The 18510-nt window shown below is 48.1% G+C and overlaps 1 protein-coding gene across 1 annotated transcript in view; it reads right to left on the bottom strand.

Annotated features, from left to right (window-relative positions):
- adissp (adipose secreted signaling protein) overlaps nt 1-18510 on the bottom strand; it is a 171640-nt gene that overhangs the window by 16510 nt on the left and 136620 nt on the right. The gene's annotated exons all lie outside the window — the stretch shown is intronic.

Raw genomic sequence — 18510 nt, 5'->3', positions numbered from 1 at the left:
GAGGAGTGGACTAAACTATCCTGGAGGGAACCGTCTCTGCAGAATGCTGACAGAGAGCGTGAAGGGAAGATGTGTTTGGTGGTGGCATCAGGCTAGAGGAGGCAAAAATGGCAGAGGATTATGCTTTGCACACGGAGGCTGGTGAGCCACAATGGAGTCTGCCACCACCACACTACTCGAGGATTGTATTCCAGATCCTCACCCCTGGTTTTGTCAGAACGGGTTTCCTCCTATCGCTGTTGCTCCTTTCACCAATCGCCTTATATCAGAGTCCTCTGGGGCGGGATTCTCTCAGCCCGGGGCCGGGCTGGAGAATCCCCGCGACCGGGGCGCCCCCCCCCCCCCGATGCCAGCACGCGATTCTCCGCGCCCCCCCCCCCCCCGATGCCGGCACGCGATTCTCCGCGGAGCACCGATCCTTGGAAAGAGCACCCGACTCAAGCCCACACCTCCACCCTATCCCCATTCCCGTAACAGCCTCCCCGAACAGGCGCCGGAATGTGGCAACTAGGGGCTTTTCACAGTAACTTCATTTGAAGCCTACTTGTGACAATAAGCGATTTTCATTTTCCCAGCAACCCCACCTAACCTTTTTTTGGACACCAAGGGCAATTTAGCGTGGCCAATCCATCTAACCTGCACATCTTTGGACTGTGGGAGGAAAGCGGAGCACCCGGAGGAAACCCACGCAGACGCGAGGAGAACGTGCAGACTCCGCACAGACAGTGACCCAAGCCGAGATTTGAATCTGGGACCCTGGAGCTGTGAAGCAACTGTGCTAACCACTGTGCTATCATGCCACCCCCTCATAATCTTGAGGGCCTCCGATCAAATCTTCTTTATACGTTCTCTTCTCCAAGGGAAACCTTCTCCAACCTATCCACGGAATGGTCGTTCCTCATCCCAGGAACTATTCTCGTGAATCTTTCCACACCCTCCCTAAAGCCTTCATATCCTCTCTAAAGTGAGGATGAACCAGTGTTTTAGAAAGATCCATCAGAACTTCCTTGCTTTTGCACCCTACGATTCAACCAATAAAGCCCAAGACACCATTTTCTCAATATGCCCTGCCACCATTCACGATTTGTCCACATCCAGCCCTGGATCTCTCTGCTCCTGCACCCCAGCAGAATTAGGCCCTTTATCTTATGTTGCCTCTCCTCATTCTTCCTGCCAAAATGTATCACTTTACACTTCTCAGCACTGGATTCCACCCGTTAGATTTCAAGAGGACAGATGCAGGCTGGGTGGATGGGCGAAAACCTAAGTTCGCAATAATTCCACATTTCTGCAAATTTTGAAATTGTAAGGAGATATTAAAAGATGGCTACAAGATCAGACCAAAAATCGGGCTTAAAGAGGAGAGAGAGGCAGAGTGTTTATGGAGGGATCTGCTTGGGGCCTCAGCAGCTGAAGGCACAGTCACCAATGACAGGGCAAGTAAGGGACCAAAATTGAACTGAATTTGAATCTGTTTATTGTCACGTGTACCGAGGTACAGTGAAAAGTATTTTTCTGCGAGAAGCTCAACAGATCATCTGTACATGAAAAGAAAAAAAAAAAGAAAATACATAATAGGGCAACACAAGGTACACAATGTAACTACATTAGCACCGGCATCGGGTGAAGCATACAGGGGTGTAGTATTAATCAGGTCAGTCCATAAGAGGGTCGTTTAGGAGTCTGGTAACAGTGGTGAGGAAGCTGTTTTTCAGTCTGTTCGTGTGTGTTCTCAGACTTCTGTATCTCCTGCCCGATGGAAGAAGTTGGAAGAGTGAGTAAGCCGGGTGGGAGGGGTCTTTGATTGTACTGCCCGCTTTCCCCAGGCAGCTGGAGGTGTAGGTGGAGTCAATGGATGGGAGGCGGGTTCGTGTGATGGACTGGGGAAGTATAGGCGCTGTTGTGCTTTCTTAAAGGAAGAAAGGAATTAGAGGAAAGGAGAGATCTTGGGGTTTGCTGTGATGCGGGTGGGGGGGGGGGGGGGGGTTAGAGGCGATTTGTGGATTACCTGTGGAAGCAGGGCCAAGTAGGCTCAAATGATCTCCTTCGTGTGGACTCCTCGTTCAATTTTATTTTATCTCAAAACAACTGATATCAGAAACCTTGCTACTCCACATAAGAATCCACAGAATCCAGACAGGCAAAGGAGGCCATTTGGCCCATCGAGTCTGCACCTACTCTCCGAAAGGGCACTCTACCCAAGCCCCCAATCCCCATAACCCCACACATTGATCATGGCCAATCCACCTAACCTGCACATCTTTGGACATGTTGGAGGAAACCGGAGCACCTGGAGGAAACGCACACGGACACAGAACAGATGTGCAACTCCACACAACAGGGTCGGAATCGAACCAGAGTCCTTGGCACCATGAGGTTGCAGTGCTAACCACCATGCCACGTTCACCCTTCTCCACTGCAGGCCCCTGTGCTGCTCAAACACAGGCCCAATCCTCTACCAGAGGTTCCTGTACTCCCTCAACAGTGGTCCCTTCCACACCCCAGGCCTCTGTGCTCCTCCACCTCAGGCCCTTGGGTCTCCCCACCGCAGGCCCTTGTGTCTCCCCATTGCAGGCCTGCTCCTCATAGGCCCTCCAAAAAGAAAAAAATGACATCCTGACCGCTTGCTCAGAAGCCTACCATTCAACCCACCTCACATTTCACACTTACTGGTCTGTAGTGTTTTTCTCACTGGGTTTAGAACATAGAACTTAGAACAGAGAACAGTAGAGCACAGTACAGGCCCTTTGGCCCATGATGTTGTGCCGACCATTTATCCTAAGCCAAGATCAACCTAACCTACACCCCTTCAATTTACTGCTGTCCATGTGCCTGCCCAAGAGTCGCTTAAATGTCCCTAATGACTCCGACTCCACCACCTCCGCTGGTAGTGCATTCCATGCAACCACCACTCTCTGTGTAAAGAATCTACCTCTGACATCTCACCTATACCTTCCTCCAATCATCTTAAAATTATGTCCCCTTGTGATTCACGAGAATAGCCATCTCCGCCCTGGGGAAAAGTCTCTGGCTATCCACTCTATTCATGCCTCTCATCACCTTGTACACCTCTTATCAAGTCACCTCTCTTCCTGCTTCGCCCCCTGGTGAGAAAAGCCCTAGCTCCCTCAACCTTTCTTCATAAGACATGCCCTCCAGACCAGGCAGTATCCTGGTAAATCTCCTCTGCACCCTCTCCAAAGCAAACACATCCTTCCTATAATGTGCACGGTTTAAAACTAAAGATGGCCTCACTACATGCAGGAGTAGGTGAAACAATTCTGAAAATTGTGATTATTTGACAACTGCTGTATTGTGCCTGAAGTTAATTATTCTGCACTTTCATTGTTAACAAACGAGCTGTACAGATACTTAATGTTCATCGTGTTAACCTTGCTGCTGGTAATCTCTTGGGACAGAAAGTGTAATCCATCATTAATCAGGCGAGATAGTTATCTTTAAGTGACAAGATCAGTATTTTATGGAAACTTGCTTTGGAAAGTCCAGGTGAAGGGACACTGCCCTCGTCCACTGTACTGCCCTGGTTGACAAGGGTAACAGGAATGACTGGAATCAGGTCGCCATGGTTACACAATGGCCAAATTGGATTTTTATAAACCTCCAGCTAGGTAGTGATTTTATTTCCTCAAACTGACAACGATTATTCCTCAGAAACAGGGCTGGCAACAGGTGGGGGGGAAAAAGGATTCAGAGGAATGGGGTGGGCGGAAGAGGGGAGAGAAAGAACGAGAGAAAAAGGGGCAGGAGAGAGAGGGAGAGAAAGACAAAAAGATAGAAAAAGGGTGGGTGAGAGGGAGAGAGATCAGAGAGACAGAGAAAGGGATGGTGTGAAAGACAAAGAAGAGAAAAGATCAGAAAAGGGAAAGATAAAAGAAGAGAAAACACAGCAAAGGAAGAGGCAGAGGCAGAGATTCAAATCATATCTGTTAAAAGGCCAAAGCATGTTGAAGGAGATTGCCTGCCACTTGAGTGACGGAGCTGGTGTCCACCATTGTTCAGTCCAATGGTGGTTAGAGACCATAAAGATGAGACATCACGATCGGACTACAATTGGGAGCCCCTACAGCCTGTCAAGGCTGCTGCCCCCTCCGCCCTGGCCCACAGGCTGCCGCCTCAGCGCTGGCCCGCAATTACCGCCCCCTCAGCCCTGTGCTGTATCGTCAGCCCAACCATCAAGATCCACAGTGAGCCCTAAGACATGGTGGACCATTTCCCATACCTTGAGGAGCCTACTCTCGGTGCGTGCAGACATGACGACGAAATCCAGCATCGACTCCAAATGGGCCAGTGCAGTCTCGGGACGCCAGAGGAACAGAGGGCGGAATTCTCGGTTTTGCCGGCAGCCCGGGTTTCCCCGACAGCGTGGGGTTGCCCCACAAGGGAAACCCCATTGACCGGCCGGCGTAACGGAGAATCCCGCCGGTGGGTCGAGGCTGAAAAGTGGCGTGACGGGGCGCAGAATCCAGCCCAGAGTGTTCGAAACACAGACCTGAAATCCAGCACCAAGCTCATGGTCTACAGAGCAGCTGTGATTCCCCGCCCTCCTCTATGCATCAGAAACATGGGCAATGTACAGCAGACACCTCAAATCCCTGGAGGGATATCACCAATGATGCCTCTGTAAAATCCTGCAAATCCACTGACAGGATCGACGTACCAACATGAGCGTCCTCTCCCAGGCCAATATCCCCAGTATCGAGGCACTGGTCACGCTCGACCAGCTTCGATGGGCTGGCCACATTGGCCACATGCCCGACACAACACTCCCGAAACAAGTGCTCTACTCTGAGCTCCTCAATGACAAGCGACCACTAAGAGGGCAGAGGAAACCCTACAAGGACACTCTGAAAGCCAGCTAAATATATGCAACATCCCGATCAACACGGGGAAATCACTTACCTTCGGACGCACAAACTGGAGAAGAAGCAGGCGTTCTGGTGTCAATCACCTCGAGCGTCACAGGGTGGAGCACGCAGAGGCCAAGCATAAACAGCGGAAAGAGTGCGGAGAATCCAGAGTGTCCCACCCACCTCATCACACACCGTCTGCCAAACCTGCAGCAGAGTCCACGGATCCGGGATCAGACTATTCGCGTCCCCGGAGTGGAAGCAAGTTATCCTGATCACTGAGGGAGTGCCCGCGAGAAGAGAGACTTTCTTGCCATCACGGGTGTGTTCGCAGGGCCTCAGGGGCGGCGTCACGCCACTGGACTTCCATTCCGGTGTGCCCCAATGTGACTTTATACCCCCTGGCCTGTCTCGCATTCCATGAGTATGACTGCATTAAATTCTGCCCAGGCACACCAACGCAAGAAAATACCCACACACTGCACACTCACTCTCAGGTCTACTCCGGTGACCATTAATTACAATTAATTTGCATGAAAAGTACACTGTGGGTTCTTTATTTGACAAAGCGGTTAGCCTCAGCAACCAGTTAAGTGGAGGCTTTGGCCGTGTGATCGTCAAGCATTTCATGTTAGGACTCCAATTGCAGCCGGAGTACTGAGCAGACATGGTTAGTGCGGAGATTGAGATCTAGCCATTCCAAATTTGGACAATCATATCAATCCTTTTAGCTACATTAAATGCAGACTCTCACGCCTGCGAGTCTGGCTCCTAATTGGGCCCAGAACATTAGTCTGCTGCTATATCAAAGTCATTTACTGCACTAATAATAATGGAAGTATTCAATAATTTGAGTTAAGCCACATAATTAACACAGCAATGTGGCAATTAAAGGCCCAGAAAAAAATGAGAAGGATCAGCTAATTTGTTCTAAACAGCTTAAAGTTAAGTAACTTAAAGTGGGCGTCAAGTATATATAAGAGGCACTCATTGCCACACTCAATGACAAAGAGCCTTCCCTTTAAAAATCTAGGGAAAGAGCACACAAGCAAGGAAGTTGTGCTGAACTTTTGTGAATCCACGGTTAGGCCTCAGATGGTGGAGCTCGGTCTAATGCTGGGCCACATCCTTTATGAAGCATGTTAAGGCTTTGGAAGGGGTGCAGGGCAGATTACTCGAATGCTACCAGGGAGATGTGTGGAATAAGAGAAGCAGAGATTGTTCTCCTTGGACACAGTAAGCAGTCTTACAACAGGTTAAAGTCCAACAGGTTTGTTTCGATCACTAGCTTTCGGAGTGCAGCTCCTTCCTCAGGTGAACAAGTCCGTAGTGTCACGACAGAAGCTGTACAATAGGTTTCTCAATACAGCCAGAGGGGTACTCACACAGGGTCCCAATGCCTGATATGATGACGGCCTGGTGTGTTGGCTTTGTCCATCTTCGGGAGGTAGTCGAGATCTCCAACGTGGGGCGTACATGGGATGAGAGCACGTAGGATGCTCTGAAGGTCCGGATCCAAGGTCTTGATCAGTCTGTTGAGTTGGCGGGTGTGTTCTTTGGTCAGCTCGGCGGGTAATTGGCTGTAGTGTTCCTGGTTGTACAGTTGTCGGTACACTTCTTTGCAGCAGTCTGTTCTGTTCAGTATGACGGTGGTTCCTCCTTTGCTGGTTTGATGACTATGTTGTGGTTGGTCTTGAGAGTGTGGATGGTGTTGCGTTGTGCTTGGGTGACATTCAGGGCTATATCGTAAGCGCGGCTGACGATGAGTCTGGCATTGACTCATCTCCTGACGGCTTGAGCATACACGTATGCTTGAGAATACATTGGTGAGACCATGCAGACGCTACAACAATGGATGAACGGTAACCGCGCAACAATCGGCAGGCATAACGGTTTCCTTCCAGTCGGAGAATACTTCAGCAGTCAAGGACATTCAGCCTCCGATCTTCAGGTAAACAAGCGTTCGCCAAGGCGGCTTTCAAGACACACGACAATGCAGAATCGCCGAGCAGAAACTGATTGCCAAGTTCCGCATGCACGAGAACGGCCTCAACTGGGATCTCGGGTTCATGTCACAGTACATGTAACCCCCACCATACTGTCCAGGTTTGCAGAATCCTACTGACTGTCCGGACTGGAGATATTCATACCTCAATTACCTGCGATTATCCCTCACTTCGTTCACACTGTTTGTACCTGTAAAGACTCACATTCCAACCATTCGTCACATTCCAATCTGCAATTATCTTGCAACTATGTCTCTGCCTATATATATAACAGCTGGCTTGTAATGCAGAACAAGGCCAGCAGCGCAGGTTCAATTCCCGTACCGGCCTCCCCGAACAGGCACCGGAATGTGGCAACTAGGGACTTTTCACAGTAACTTTATTGAAGCCTACTTGTGACAATAAGCTTATTATTATTTGATGCAATTACCACGAGACGAGAACGGTGGAACAATCGAGGCTTTATTGAGCAAAGATGTTGTGCCTCCTGTAGCTGGAACCAGAATGGCTGCAGCACCGGTGAGCACACACATTTATACACCGCCTGCTGGGCGGAGCCAGCAGGCAGGGATTTACCATTGTACCTCTAATATATGGGCAGTGCCGTAATACATGTAATATACCACTAGTGGTGACTACCACATTATTACGTACTGTGTTTGTGAACCTGCATCCACTTCATCTGATGAAAGAGCAGCGCTCCGAAAGCTTGTAATTTCAAATAAACCCATTGGACCTCAACCTGGTGTTGTGAGACAATTTATTGTATCACTCTGCAAATGTAGGTAAACCCCGTGTCAGTTCCTGGCTACTTCCTGAACCAGGCCACGGAGGGAGTGGCTCGCTGGGTGATTGCTCTTCTCGTTGCTCTGCACGCCATCTCGTACATAGTCATGGGAATCTCGCCCCTTCCCTCAGCATGACATTTTGAAGATCCCGGGAGCCAATACAAGTCACATTCGTCCATCGCCTCAGGGACCCTCATCAAGCTGGGCTGTGAAGCCACCCAATTTACCGCCAGTCGGAAGGTTCAAATAGCTAAATCTCATGCAGAATTCTGACGAATTGAAAGCAGACGTCGCCATACCATTGCCTCGGCTGTGGTTCAGTTAGTAGCCTTTCCGACTCCAAGACTGTGGCTTCAGGGATTTAAGCGTAGAGTCTAGGCTGACGCTCCACGCTGTGCTAAAGCTTTGCAGTTGGGTGGTGGCGAGGCCCCGTAGCTGTCCTCTCAGGTGCAGGTGGAAAATCCCACTGGCCCACCCGAGCAGAGCAGAGTGGGGCGAGGCCCCCCCCGCCGTGCCCTGATGTTCTGGCCAATTCGTATCCCCTCAATTAACATGACTAAAACAGATTATCTAATCATCATCAGTTTGTGGGAACTTGCTCTGCTCGACTTGGCTAATCCATCAAATTGGCAACAGTGTTTCGTATATTACAAAAGTACTTCACTGGCTCTCAGGGCCTTGGGGAAATTCTGAGCTTACGATGAAGATGAAGTTTCTTCATTTTGAGCTGTCTGCTTAGAGAACTTAGGGCTATTTGATACAACAGAGAGGAGTGAAAGAGAGGAATAAAAGAGGACTGTGCCTTGTGTTGAATGGGTTTCATATATTTGAAAGTGACTACAACTCTAGGATAAGATGGGAGCCTGCGGACCGAAGTGAGAGAGATCTGATAAAAGCAGAATAATTGCCCATTTTGTATGATTAATGCAGGATTTGCCATCTACCATAAATCACAGGATTGCTTTTTAACACAAACGTTAATCAGTGTGAGAGATGCATTCTCACCAACACTTCCAGAAGAAAAATCAATATTTATCAGAATCCAAGATCAGGAAGATGTAATTCTGTGTGTTAAAAAGAGAGATAGAAAGTTTTTTTTTGGGGGGGGGAAGAGAGGAGTTGGAGCTAACTTTGCATTCCAATCCATGTGAAGACTGTCTACGATTTAAGGGACTATAAGAGATGACAGCGATCCACCTAACCAATATAGGCTAAATGTTTGTGCTGGCTGAGGTTGCCAGGTTAACATTAGCTGCCAGATTTGCCAAAGCATTGAAGAGAAGAAAAAAAAATTTGAGGCTAGCCTGCAATGGGGAAAATGGAATTTTAAGTTGCATCTCAATTTTTTAATATGAATACAAGTTGCAGGTTCCAGGCCCACTGCCATTCTCCCAATGTTCTGGCCAATCGTCTGCCCTCAATCAACATCACTGAAGCAGCTTAATTGCTCGATGTAGTTGGTGGGATTTTGCTGTGTGTAAATTCACTGCATCGTGTCTGCACTGGACCAGTGACCACACAAACAATAGTACTTAATTGGATTTGAAGAAATATGGACCCCAGGAGCGCACAAAAGGAGATTGAGCAATGCAAATATGTACATCTTTTTTCAAACCTTAGCAAAACTGACACAGAATAACGCATTCCTGTCTGGAGTGCATTAAACGTACAATTTTTTGCTCAAAAGTTGTTTTTTTGTGTTTAATTCAATGGTTTAGAAGGAACAAACTCATCCATTTATAGTGGTATTGTCACTGGACTAGTAAACCAGAGGCCCAGGGTAATACTCTGGGGTTCAAATCCCTCTACTGCAGATGGTGAAATTTGAATTCAATAAAAATCTGGAATTAATAATGATGGATGACCATGAAACCATTGTCAATTGTCATAAAACCCATCTGGCTCACTAATGTCCTTTGTTGAAGGAAATCTGCCGTCCTTACCTGGTCTTGCTGCTCCAGACCCACAGCAATGTTGTTGACTCTTAGTTGCCCCCTCAAAGGCAATTCGGGATGGGCAATAAATGCTGGCTTAGCCTGTGATGCCCATGTCCCATGAGCGAATTACACAGCACCCATCATGGCTACATGAACACACTCAATGTGTTTTACATCCAATGAAGTATTTTTGAAGCATAGCTACTGTTCGCAGCAGTTTACACACCAACTCCCACATACAGCAAAATGGCAATGACCTGTTAATATATTTTTTAGTGACGCTGATTTGAGAGATACGTATTGGCCAGGAAACCAAGGATAGTTCCCCTGCTCCTCAGCAGCCAACCTGACACCGCCACCATCATCCACGACCCCTCCGAACGCAATCACCTATCTTTCGCAAAGCCAACCCTGCCAGCCGAGAGCCACTGCCGACCCAGGAAGAGGGGAAAACGCGCCGGCCTGAAGGTGAAAATTAAATTACGCGGCTTCAAGACTTTCCCCAGCGTACTCCTGGCGAACGTTCAACCGATTGATAACAAGCTGGATGACCTCAACGCTAGACTCACCTCCCAGAGTGAAGTGAGAAGCTGTTGTGTGTTCTGCTTCACCGAGACATGGCTCACTCCAGCCACACCAGACTGCGCCATCCAACCCAAAGGATTGTCAATCCACCGAATGGACCGCACAAAGGCCTCAGTTAAGTCGAAAGGCCTCCTGATCAACACCCCCTGGTGCTCGGATGTGATGTCCCTAGCGTGCCATTGCTACCCAGACCTAGAATACCTAACCGTGAAGTGTTGCCCATTCTATCGCCCACGCAAATTCACCTCTGTACTCATCACAGCAGTCTACATCCCACCCCAGGCGAAAGTGAAGAAAGCACTTGACGAACTACATAAGAACATAAGAACCAGGAGCAGGAGTAGGCCATCTGGACCCTCGAGCCTGCTCCGCCATTCAATGAGATCATGGCTGATCTTTTGTGGACTCAGCTCCACTTTCCGGCCCGAACACCATAACCCTTAATCCCTTTATTCTTTAAAAAACTATCTATCTTTATCTTAAAAACATTTAATGAAGGAGCCTCTACTGCTTCACTGGGCAAGGAATTCCATAGATTCACAACCCTTTGGGTGAAGAAGTTCCTCCTAAACTCAGTCCTAAATCTACTTCCCCTTATTTTGAGGCTATGCCCCCTAGTTCTGTTTTCACCCGCCAGTGGAAACAACCTGCCCGCATCTATCCTATCGATCCCCTTCATAATCTTATATGTTTCTATAAGATCCCCCCTCATACTTCTAAATTCCAACGAGTACAGTCCCAGTCTACTCAACCTCTCCTCATAATCCAACCCCTTCAGCTCTGGGATTAACCTAGTGAATCTCCTCTGCACACCCTCCAGTGCCAGTATGTCCTTTCTCAAGTAAGGAGACCAAAACTGAAAACAATACTCCAGGTGTGGCCTCACTAACACCTTATACAATTGCAGCATAACCTCCCTAGTCTTAAACTCCATCCCTCTAGCAATGAAGGACAAAATTCCATTTGCCTTCTTAATCACCTGTTGCACCTGAAAACCAACTTTCTGCGACTCATGCACGAGCACACCCAGGTCTCTCTGCACAGTAGCATGTTTTAATATTTTATCATTTAAATAATAATCCCTTTTGCCGTTATTCTTACCAAAATGGATAACCTCACATTTGTCAACATTGTATTCCATCTGCCAGACCCTAGCCCATTCACTTAGCCTGTCCAAATCCCTCTGCAGACTTCCAGTATCCTCTGCACTTTTTGCTTTACCACTTATCTTAGTGTCGTCTGCAAACTTGGACACATTGCCCTTGGTCCCCAACTCCAAATCATCTATGTAAATTGTGAACAGTTGTGGGCCCAACACTGATCCCTGAGGGACACCACTAGCTACTGATTGCCAACCAGAGAAACACCCATTAATCCCCACTCTTTGTTTTCTATTAATTAACCAATCCTCTATCCATGCTCCTACTTTCCCCTTAATGCCATGCATCTTTATCTTATGCAACAACCTTTTGTGTGGCACCTTGTCAAAGGCTTTCTGGAAATCCAGATATACCACATCCATTGGCTCCCCGTTATCTACCGCACTGTTAATGTCCTCAAAAAATTCCACTAAATTAGTTAGGCACGACCTGCCCTTTATGAACCCATGCTGCGTCTGTCCAATGGGACAATTTCCATCCAGATGCCTCGCTATTTCTTCCTTGATGATCGATCCCAGCATCTTCCCTACTACCGAAGTTAAGCTCACTGGCCTATAATTACCCACTTTCTGCCTACCTCCTTTTTTAAACAGTGGTGTCACGTTTGCTAATTTCCAATCCGCCGGGACCACCCCAGAGTCTAGTGAATTTTGGTAAATTATCACCAGTGCATTTGCAATTTCCCTAGCCATCTCTTTTAGCACTCTGGGATGCATTCCATCAGGGCCAGGGGACTTGTCTACCTTTAGCCCCATTAGCTTGCCCATCACTACCTCCTTGGTGATATCAATCCTCTCAAGGTCCTCACCTGTCATAGCCTCATTTCCATCAGTCACTGGCATGTTATTTGTGTCTTCCACTGTGAAGACCGACCCAAAAAACCTGTTCAGTTCCTCAGCCATTTCCTCATCTCCCATTATTAAATCTCCCTTCTCATCCTCTAAAGGACCAATATTTACCTTAGCCACTCTTTTTTGTTTTATGTATTTGTAGAAACTTTTACTATCTGTTTTTATATTCTGAGCAAGTTTACTCTCATAATCTATCTTACTCTTCTTTATAGCTTTTTTAGTAGCTTTCTGTTGCCCCCTAAAGATTTCCCAGTCCTCTAGTCTCCCACTGATCTTTGCTACTTTGTATGCTTTTTCCTTCAATTTGATACTCTCCCTTATTTCCTTAGATATCCACGGTCGATTGTCCCTCTTTTTACCGTCCTTCCTTTTTGTTGGTATAAACCTTTGCTGGGCACTGTGAAAAATCACTTGGAAGGTTCTCCACTGTTCCTCAACTGTTTCACCATAAAGTCTTTGCTCCCAGTCTACCTTAGCTAGTTCTTCTCTCATCTCCTTTGTTTAAGCACAAAACACTAGTGCTTGATTTTACCTTCTCACCCTCCATCTGTATTTTAAATTCCACCATATTGTGATCGCTCCTTCCGAGATGATCCCTAACTATGAGATCCTGAATCAATCCTGTCTCATTACACAGGACCAGGGGCGAAATTCTCCTACCTGCCCCGCCACATTTCTGCGCTGACCGGCCGGCGGGAGTCTCCGTAACGCCGGCCGGTCAATGGGGTTTCCCATTGTGGGGCAGCCCCACGCCGTCGGGAAACCCCCGGGCGCCGGCAGAACGGAGACTCCCGCCGGCGGAGAATGACGCCCCAGATCTCGGACCGCTTGTTCCCTCGTAGGTTCCATTACATACTGTTCGAGGAAACTATCGCGGATACATTCTATAAACTCCTCCTCAAGGCTGCCTTGACCGACCTGGTTAAACCAATCAACATGTAGATTAAAATCCCCCATGATAACTGCTGTACCATTTCTACATGCATCTGTTATTTCTTTGTTTATAGCCTGCCCCACCATAATGTTACTATTTGGTGGCCTATAGATTACTCCTATCAGTGACTTTTTCGCCTTACTATTCCTGATTTCCACCCAAATGGATTCAACCTTATCCTCCATAGCACCGATGTCATCCCTTACTGTTGCCCGGATGTCATCCTTAAATAACAGAGCTACACCACCTCCCTTACCATCCACTCTGTCCTTCCGAAAAGTTTGATACCCTTGGATATTTAACTCCCAGTCGTGACCATCCTTTAACCATGTTTCAGTAATGGCCACTAAATCATAGTCATTCACAATGATTTGTGCCATCAACTCATTTACCTTATTCCGAATACTACGAGCATTCAGGTAAAGTACACTTATGTTGGCTTTTTTACCTCTGTTCTTAATCTTAACACCTCGATCAGTAACCTCTCCTAAGTTATATTTCCTCTTAACCTTTCTCCTAATTTTCCTTGTCGTCGAACCCACATCTTCCTGTAACAACCTGCCGCATCGCTTACCATTAATGTTTTCACTTCCCGTTTTATTTCTTTTAGTATTCCTGGTCCTAGTCACTGAGCTCCCCTCAGTCACTGTACCTTGTACTGTCGCCCTTTTTGATTTTTGACTATGGCTTCTCTGCCTTACACTTTCCCCATTACTGCCTTTTATTTCTGTCCCTGTTTTACTACCTTCCAACTTCCTGCATCGGTTCCCATCCCCCTGCCACATTAGTTTAAACTCTCCCCAACAGCTCTAGCAAACACCCCCCCTAGGACATCGGTTCCAGTCCTGCCCAGGTGCAGACCGTCCGGTTTGTACTGGTCCCACCTCCCCCAGAATCGGTTCCAATGTCCCAGGAATTTGAATCCCTCCCTCTTGCACCATCTCTCGAGCCACGTATTCATCCTCTCTATCCTGACATTCCTACTCTGACTAGCTCGTGGCACTGGTAGCAATCCTGAGATTACTACCTTTGAGGTCCTACTTTATAGTTTAACTCCTAGCTCCCTAAATTCAGCTTGTAGGACCTCGTCCCGTTTTTTACCTATATCGTTGGTGCCTACGTGCACCACGACAGCTGGCTGTTCACCCTCCCCCCCCAGAATGTCCTGCAGCCGCTCCGAGACATCCTTTACCCTTGCACCAGGGAGGCAACATACCATCCTGGAGTCTCGATTTCGTCCGCAGAACCGCCTGTCTATTCCCCTTACAATTGAGTCCCCTATCACTATAGCCCTGCCATTCTTCTTCCTGCCCAGCTGCGCAGCAGAGCCACTCCACCAGAAACAACCAAGAAAGAAATCACCCCGAAGCCCTGACAATCGTGGCTGGAGATTTCAACCAGGCCAACCTCAGGAAGGTCCTACCCAAACTCCAGCAACATATCTCCTGCTCCAGCAGAGGTGCAAACACCCTGGACCACTGCTACACGAGCATCAAAGGAGCCTACCACTCCATTCCCCAACCTCACTTTGTCAAATCCGACCACAAGTCGGTATTCCTACTTCCGGCTTACAAACAGCAACTCAAGCGAGCTGAGCCAGTCAAGAAAACTGTACAGTGTTGGTCCGAGGAATCTGAGGACATCCTCCACGACTGCTTCAAGACTGTGGACAGGTCCATGTTCAAGGCCGCGGCAGCTAACCTGGACGAGTACGCAACCACCGTCACAGACTTCACCAGTAAGTGTGTCGAGGACTGTGTACCAAAGAAGACAATACGGGTGTTCCCCAATCGGAAACCCTGGCTCAACCAAAAGGTTCACTCCCTGCCGAAGTTCAGGACGGAGGCGTTCAAGTCTGATGACCCTGACCTATATAAGAAATCCAGGTACGACGTACGCAAAGCCATCAGGGATGCAAAAAGACAATACCGCATCAAACTAGAGTCCCAGGCCAACGACACTAACCCACAAGGACTGTGGCAGGGCCTACACAAGATCACAAGCTATAAAGCAAGGCCAGGCGGAATATCTGGGGCTGGAGCATCCCTACCCGATGATCTGAACAAGTTCTATGCCCGCTTTAAGCAGTCAAGCAATGTATCAGTGCCACCTGCCCCAACAGCCCTGGACACACCCATACCCACTATTACAGCCTCGGAGGTAAGAGCTGCCTTCTTGAAAGTGAATCCGCGGAAAGTGACGGGCCCCGACGGAGTCCCTGGGCGAACACTCAGAGCCTGCGCAGACCAGCTGGCGAGTGTATTCGCAGATATCTTCACCACCTCACTACTCCGCTCGGAGGTCCCACCTCCTTCAAGAAGACCACCATCATACCAGTACCAAAGAACAACAAGGTAGCCTGCCTCAACGACTACCGACCGGTGGCACTGATGTCTGTTATTATGAAATGCTTCGAGCAGCTAGTCATGAGATGGATCACTGCCAGCCTCCCAGACGGTCTCGGTCCACTGCAGTTTGCCTATCACCGCAACCAGTACACAGCAGACGCCATCTCACTGGCTCTGCAATCAACACTCGAACACCTCAACAACAAGGACACCTACGTAAGGCTGCTGTTCATAGACTACAGCTCTGCCTTCAACACCATTATCCTGACAAGATTAATAACCAAACTCCGCAGTCTTGGACTTGACCCCTCCCTGTGCAGCTGGATCCTCGTTTCCTCACCACCAGACCGCAATCTGTCAGGATAGGTAACAGCACCTCCTCCACAATAGTCCTCAACACCGGGGCCCCGCAAGGATGTGTGCTCAGTCCTCTACTGTACTTCCTGTACACACACACGCGTGGCAAGATTTAACTCCAACTCCATCTACAGGTTTGCGGATGATACGACTGTGGTGGGCTGCATCTCAAACAACGACGAATTAGACTACAGGAGGGAGATAAATCACTTGGTTGCATGGTGTACCGAAAACAATCTCTCTTTAAATGTTGGAAAGACCAAGGAACTGATCATCGACTTCAGGAAGCGCAGCACGACACAGACTCTCGTCTACATCAATGGCTCCGAAGTGGAGATGGTCGATAGTTTTAAGTTCCTGGGGGTCACCATTACCAACAGTCTGTCCTGGTCCACTCGCGTTGATGCAACTGTCAAGAAAGCCCAACAACGTCTCTACTTCCTGCGGAAGCTAAAGAAATTTGGCATGTCTGCATCGACTCTCACAAACTTCTACAGATGGGTGATAGAGAGCATCCTATCCGGCTGCATCACAGCTCGGTATGGCAACTGCTTGGTCCAAGATCGCGAGAAACTGCAGACTGTGGTGAACTCAGCCCCACGCATCACACAAACTTGCCACCCGCACATTGATTCTGTATACACCTCTCACTGCCTCAGGAAGGCAGACAGCATTATCAGAGACCCCTCCCACCCAGGCATTGCCTTCTTCCAGACCCTTCCATCAGGCAGAAGGTACAGAAGTCTTAAGACTCGCACATCCAGACATAGGAACAGCTTCTTCCCCACAGCTACAAGACTCCTCAACGACTCCCCCTCGGACTGATCTGTTTTCTGTAAGAACACTATTCACGACGCCCTATGCTGCTCTTGCTCATGTATTTGCTTTGTTTGGCCCCTTTTTCCACTGCAACCAATCACTGTTTTGTTGATGTACCATTTGTCAATGTTCTCTGTTGATTATTTTTGTGTCTACTATGTACGTACTGTGTACGTTCCCTCGGCCGCAGAAAAATACTTTTCACTGTACTTCGGTACGTGACAATAAATCAAATCAAATCAAAACAAAGTCCCTTGTTCCACTGCAACCAATCACTGTTTTGTTGATGTACCATTTGTCAATGTTCTCTGTTGATTATTTTTGTGTCTACTATGTACGTACTGTGTACGTTCCCTCGGCCGCAGAAAAATACTTTTCACTGTACTTCGGTACGTGACAATAAATCAAATCAAATCAAAACAAAGGAGTATGCCACCACCATCACAAACGTCGTCAGCAAGTGTTTAAAAGATTGCGTGCCAAAGGAGGTGGTACATACATTCCCCAACCGGCAACAATGGTTTAATCGGGAGATTGACTCCCTACTGACGGCCAGGTCTGAGGCGTTCAAGACAGGTGACTCTGACCTATACAAGAAATCCAGGTAAGACCTCTGCAAAGCCATCGGGGATGCCAAAAGACAACACCAGAATAAGCTAGAGTCACAAACTAACGATACGTCGGTTGTGGCAAGGCCTAAACAACATAACGGGCTACAAAGCAAAGCCAAGTAGAATCTTCAGCAGCAGCGCACCCCTCCCCGATGAACTCGATGCATTCTATGCTCGGTTTGAACAGGAAACCAATAAACCATTGTCAACTGCCCCAGAAGCCTCGGACACACTGATATCTACCGCCATAGCTTCTGAAGTCAGATTGGCCGATTCGAAAGTGAACGTTTAGAAAGCAACGGGATCGGACGGAGTTCCTGGTCGTGCACTCAGCCTGCGCGGACCAGCTGGCAAATGTTTTCGCGGACATCTTCAATCTGTCCCTACTCAGTTCCGAGGTTCCCACCTGCTTCAAGAAGACCACCATCATACGGTGCCAAAGAAGAACCAGGCAACATGCCTCAATGACAACCGTCCAGTGGCCTAGGCATTTCTCATTATGAAGTGCTTCGAGAGGTTGGGCTTGGATTCTGATAAGTATTGATTTTCCTTTGGTCTCGGGGCACATCAACTTCATATTCGCAGAATGCAATTTGTATCCACTGCAATTTGTAAACTGACACAACCGGTCCACAGCAGACCCCATCTCCCTCACCCTGCACTCATCTCTGGAGAATCTTGACAACAAGGACTGCTATGTCAGGCTCCTATTTATTGACTACAGATCCGCTTCAACACATAATTCTAGCCAAGCTCATATCAAAATTCCAAAACGTAGGACTTAGTTCCACCCTCTGCAATTGGATCCTCGACTTTCTGACCCATAGACCACAAACAGTAAGGATAAACAACAACACCTCCTCTACAATAGTCCTCAATACCAGGCCCCTGCCCCCCGCCAAAGCTGCGTACTTAGCCCCCTGCACACACGACTGTGTGGCAAAATCTGGCTGCAACTCCATCTGTACGTTTGATGCCATGACCTTAGTGGGTCGGATCTCGAACAACGATGAGATAGTATTTAGGAGGGAGATTGAGAACCTAGTGGAGTGGTGTAACGACAACAATCTCTCCCTCAATGTCAGCAAACTAAGGAGATGGCCATTGGCTTCAGGAAGTGATGTACCGTACACACCCCTGTCTGCATCAATGGCGTTGAGGTGGAGATGGTTGACAGCTTCAAATTCCGAGGTGTGCACATCACCAATCTGTCCTAGTCCAGCCACGACAACACTACAACCAACAA

Source organism: Scyliorhinus torazame, chromosome 3, assembly GCF_047496885.1.
Source record: "Scyliorhinus torazame isolate Kashiwa2021f chromosome 3, sScyTor2.1, whole genome shotgun sequence".
Classification (NCBI taxonomy): Eukaryota; Metazoa; Chordata; class Chondrichthyes; order Carcharhiniformes; family Scyliorhinidae; genus Scyliorhinus; species Scyliorhinus torazame.
Note: the sequence above shows the minus strand (reverse complement) of the source record. Positions and strands in the feature narration are given on the sequence as shown.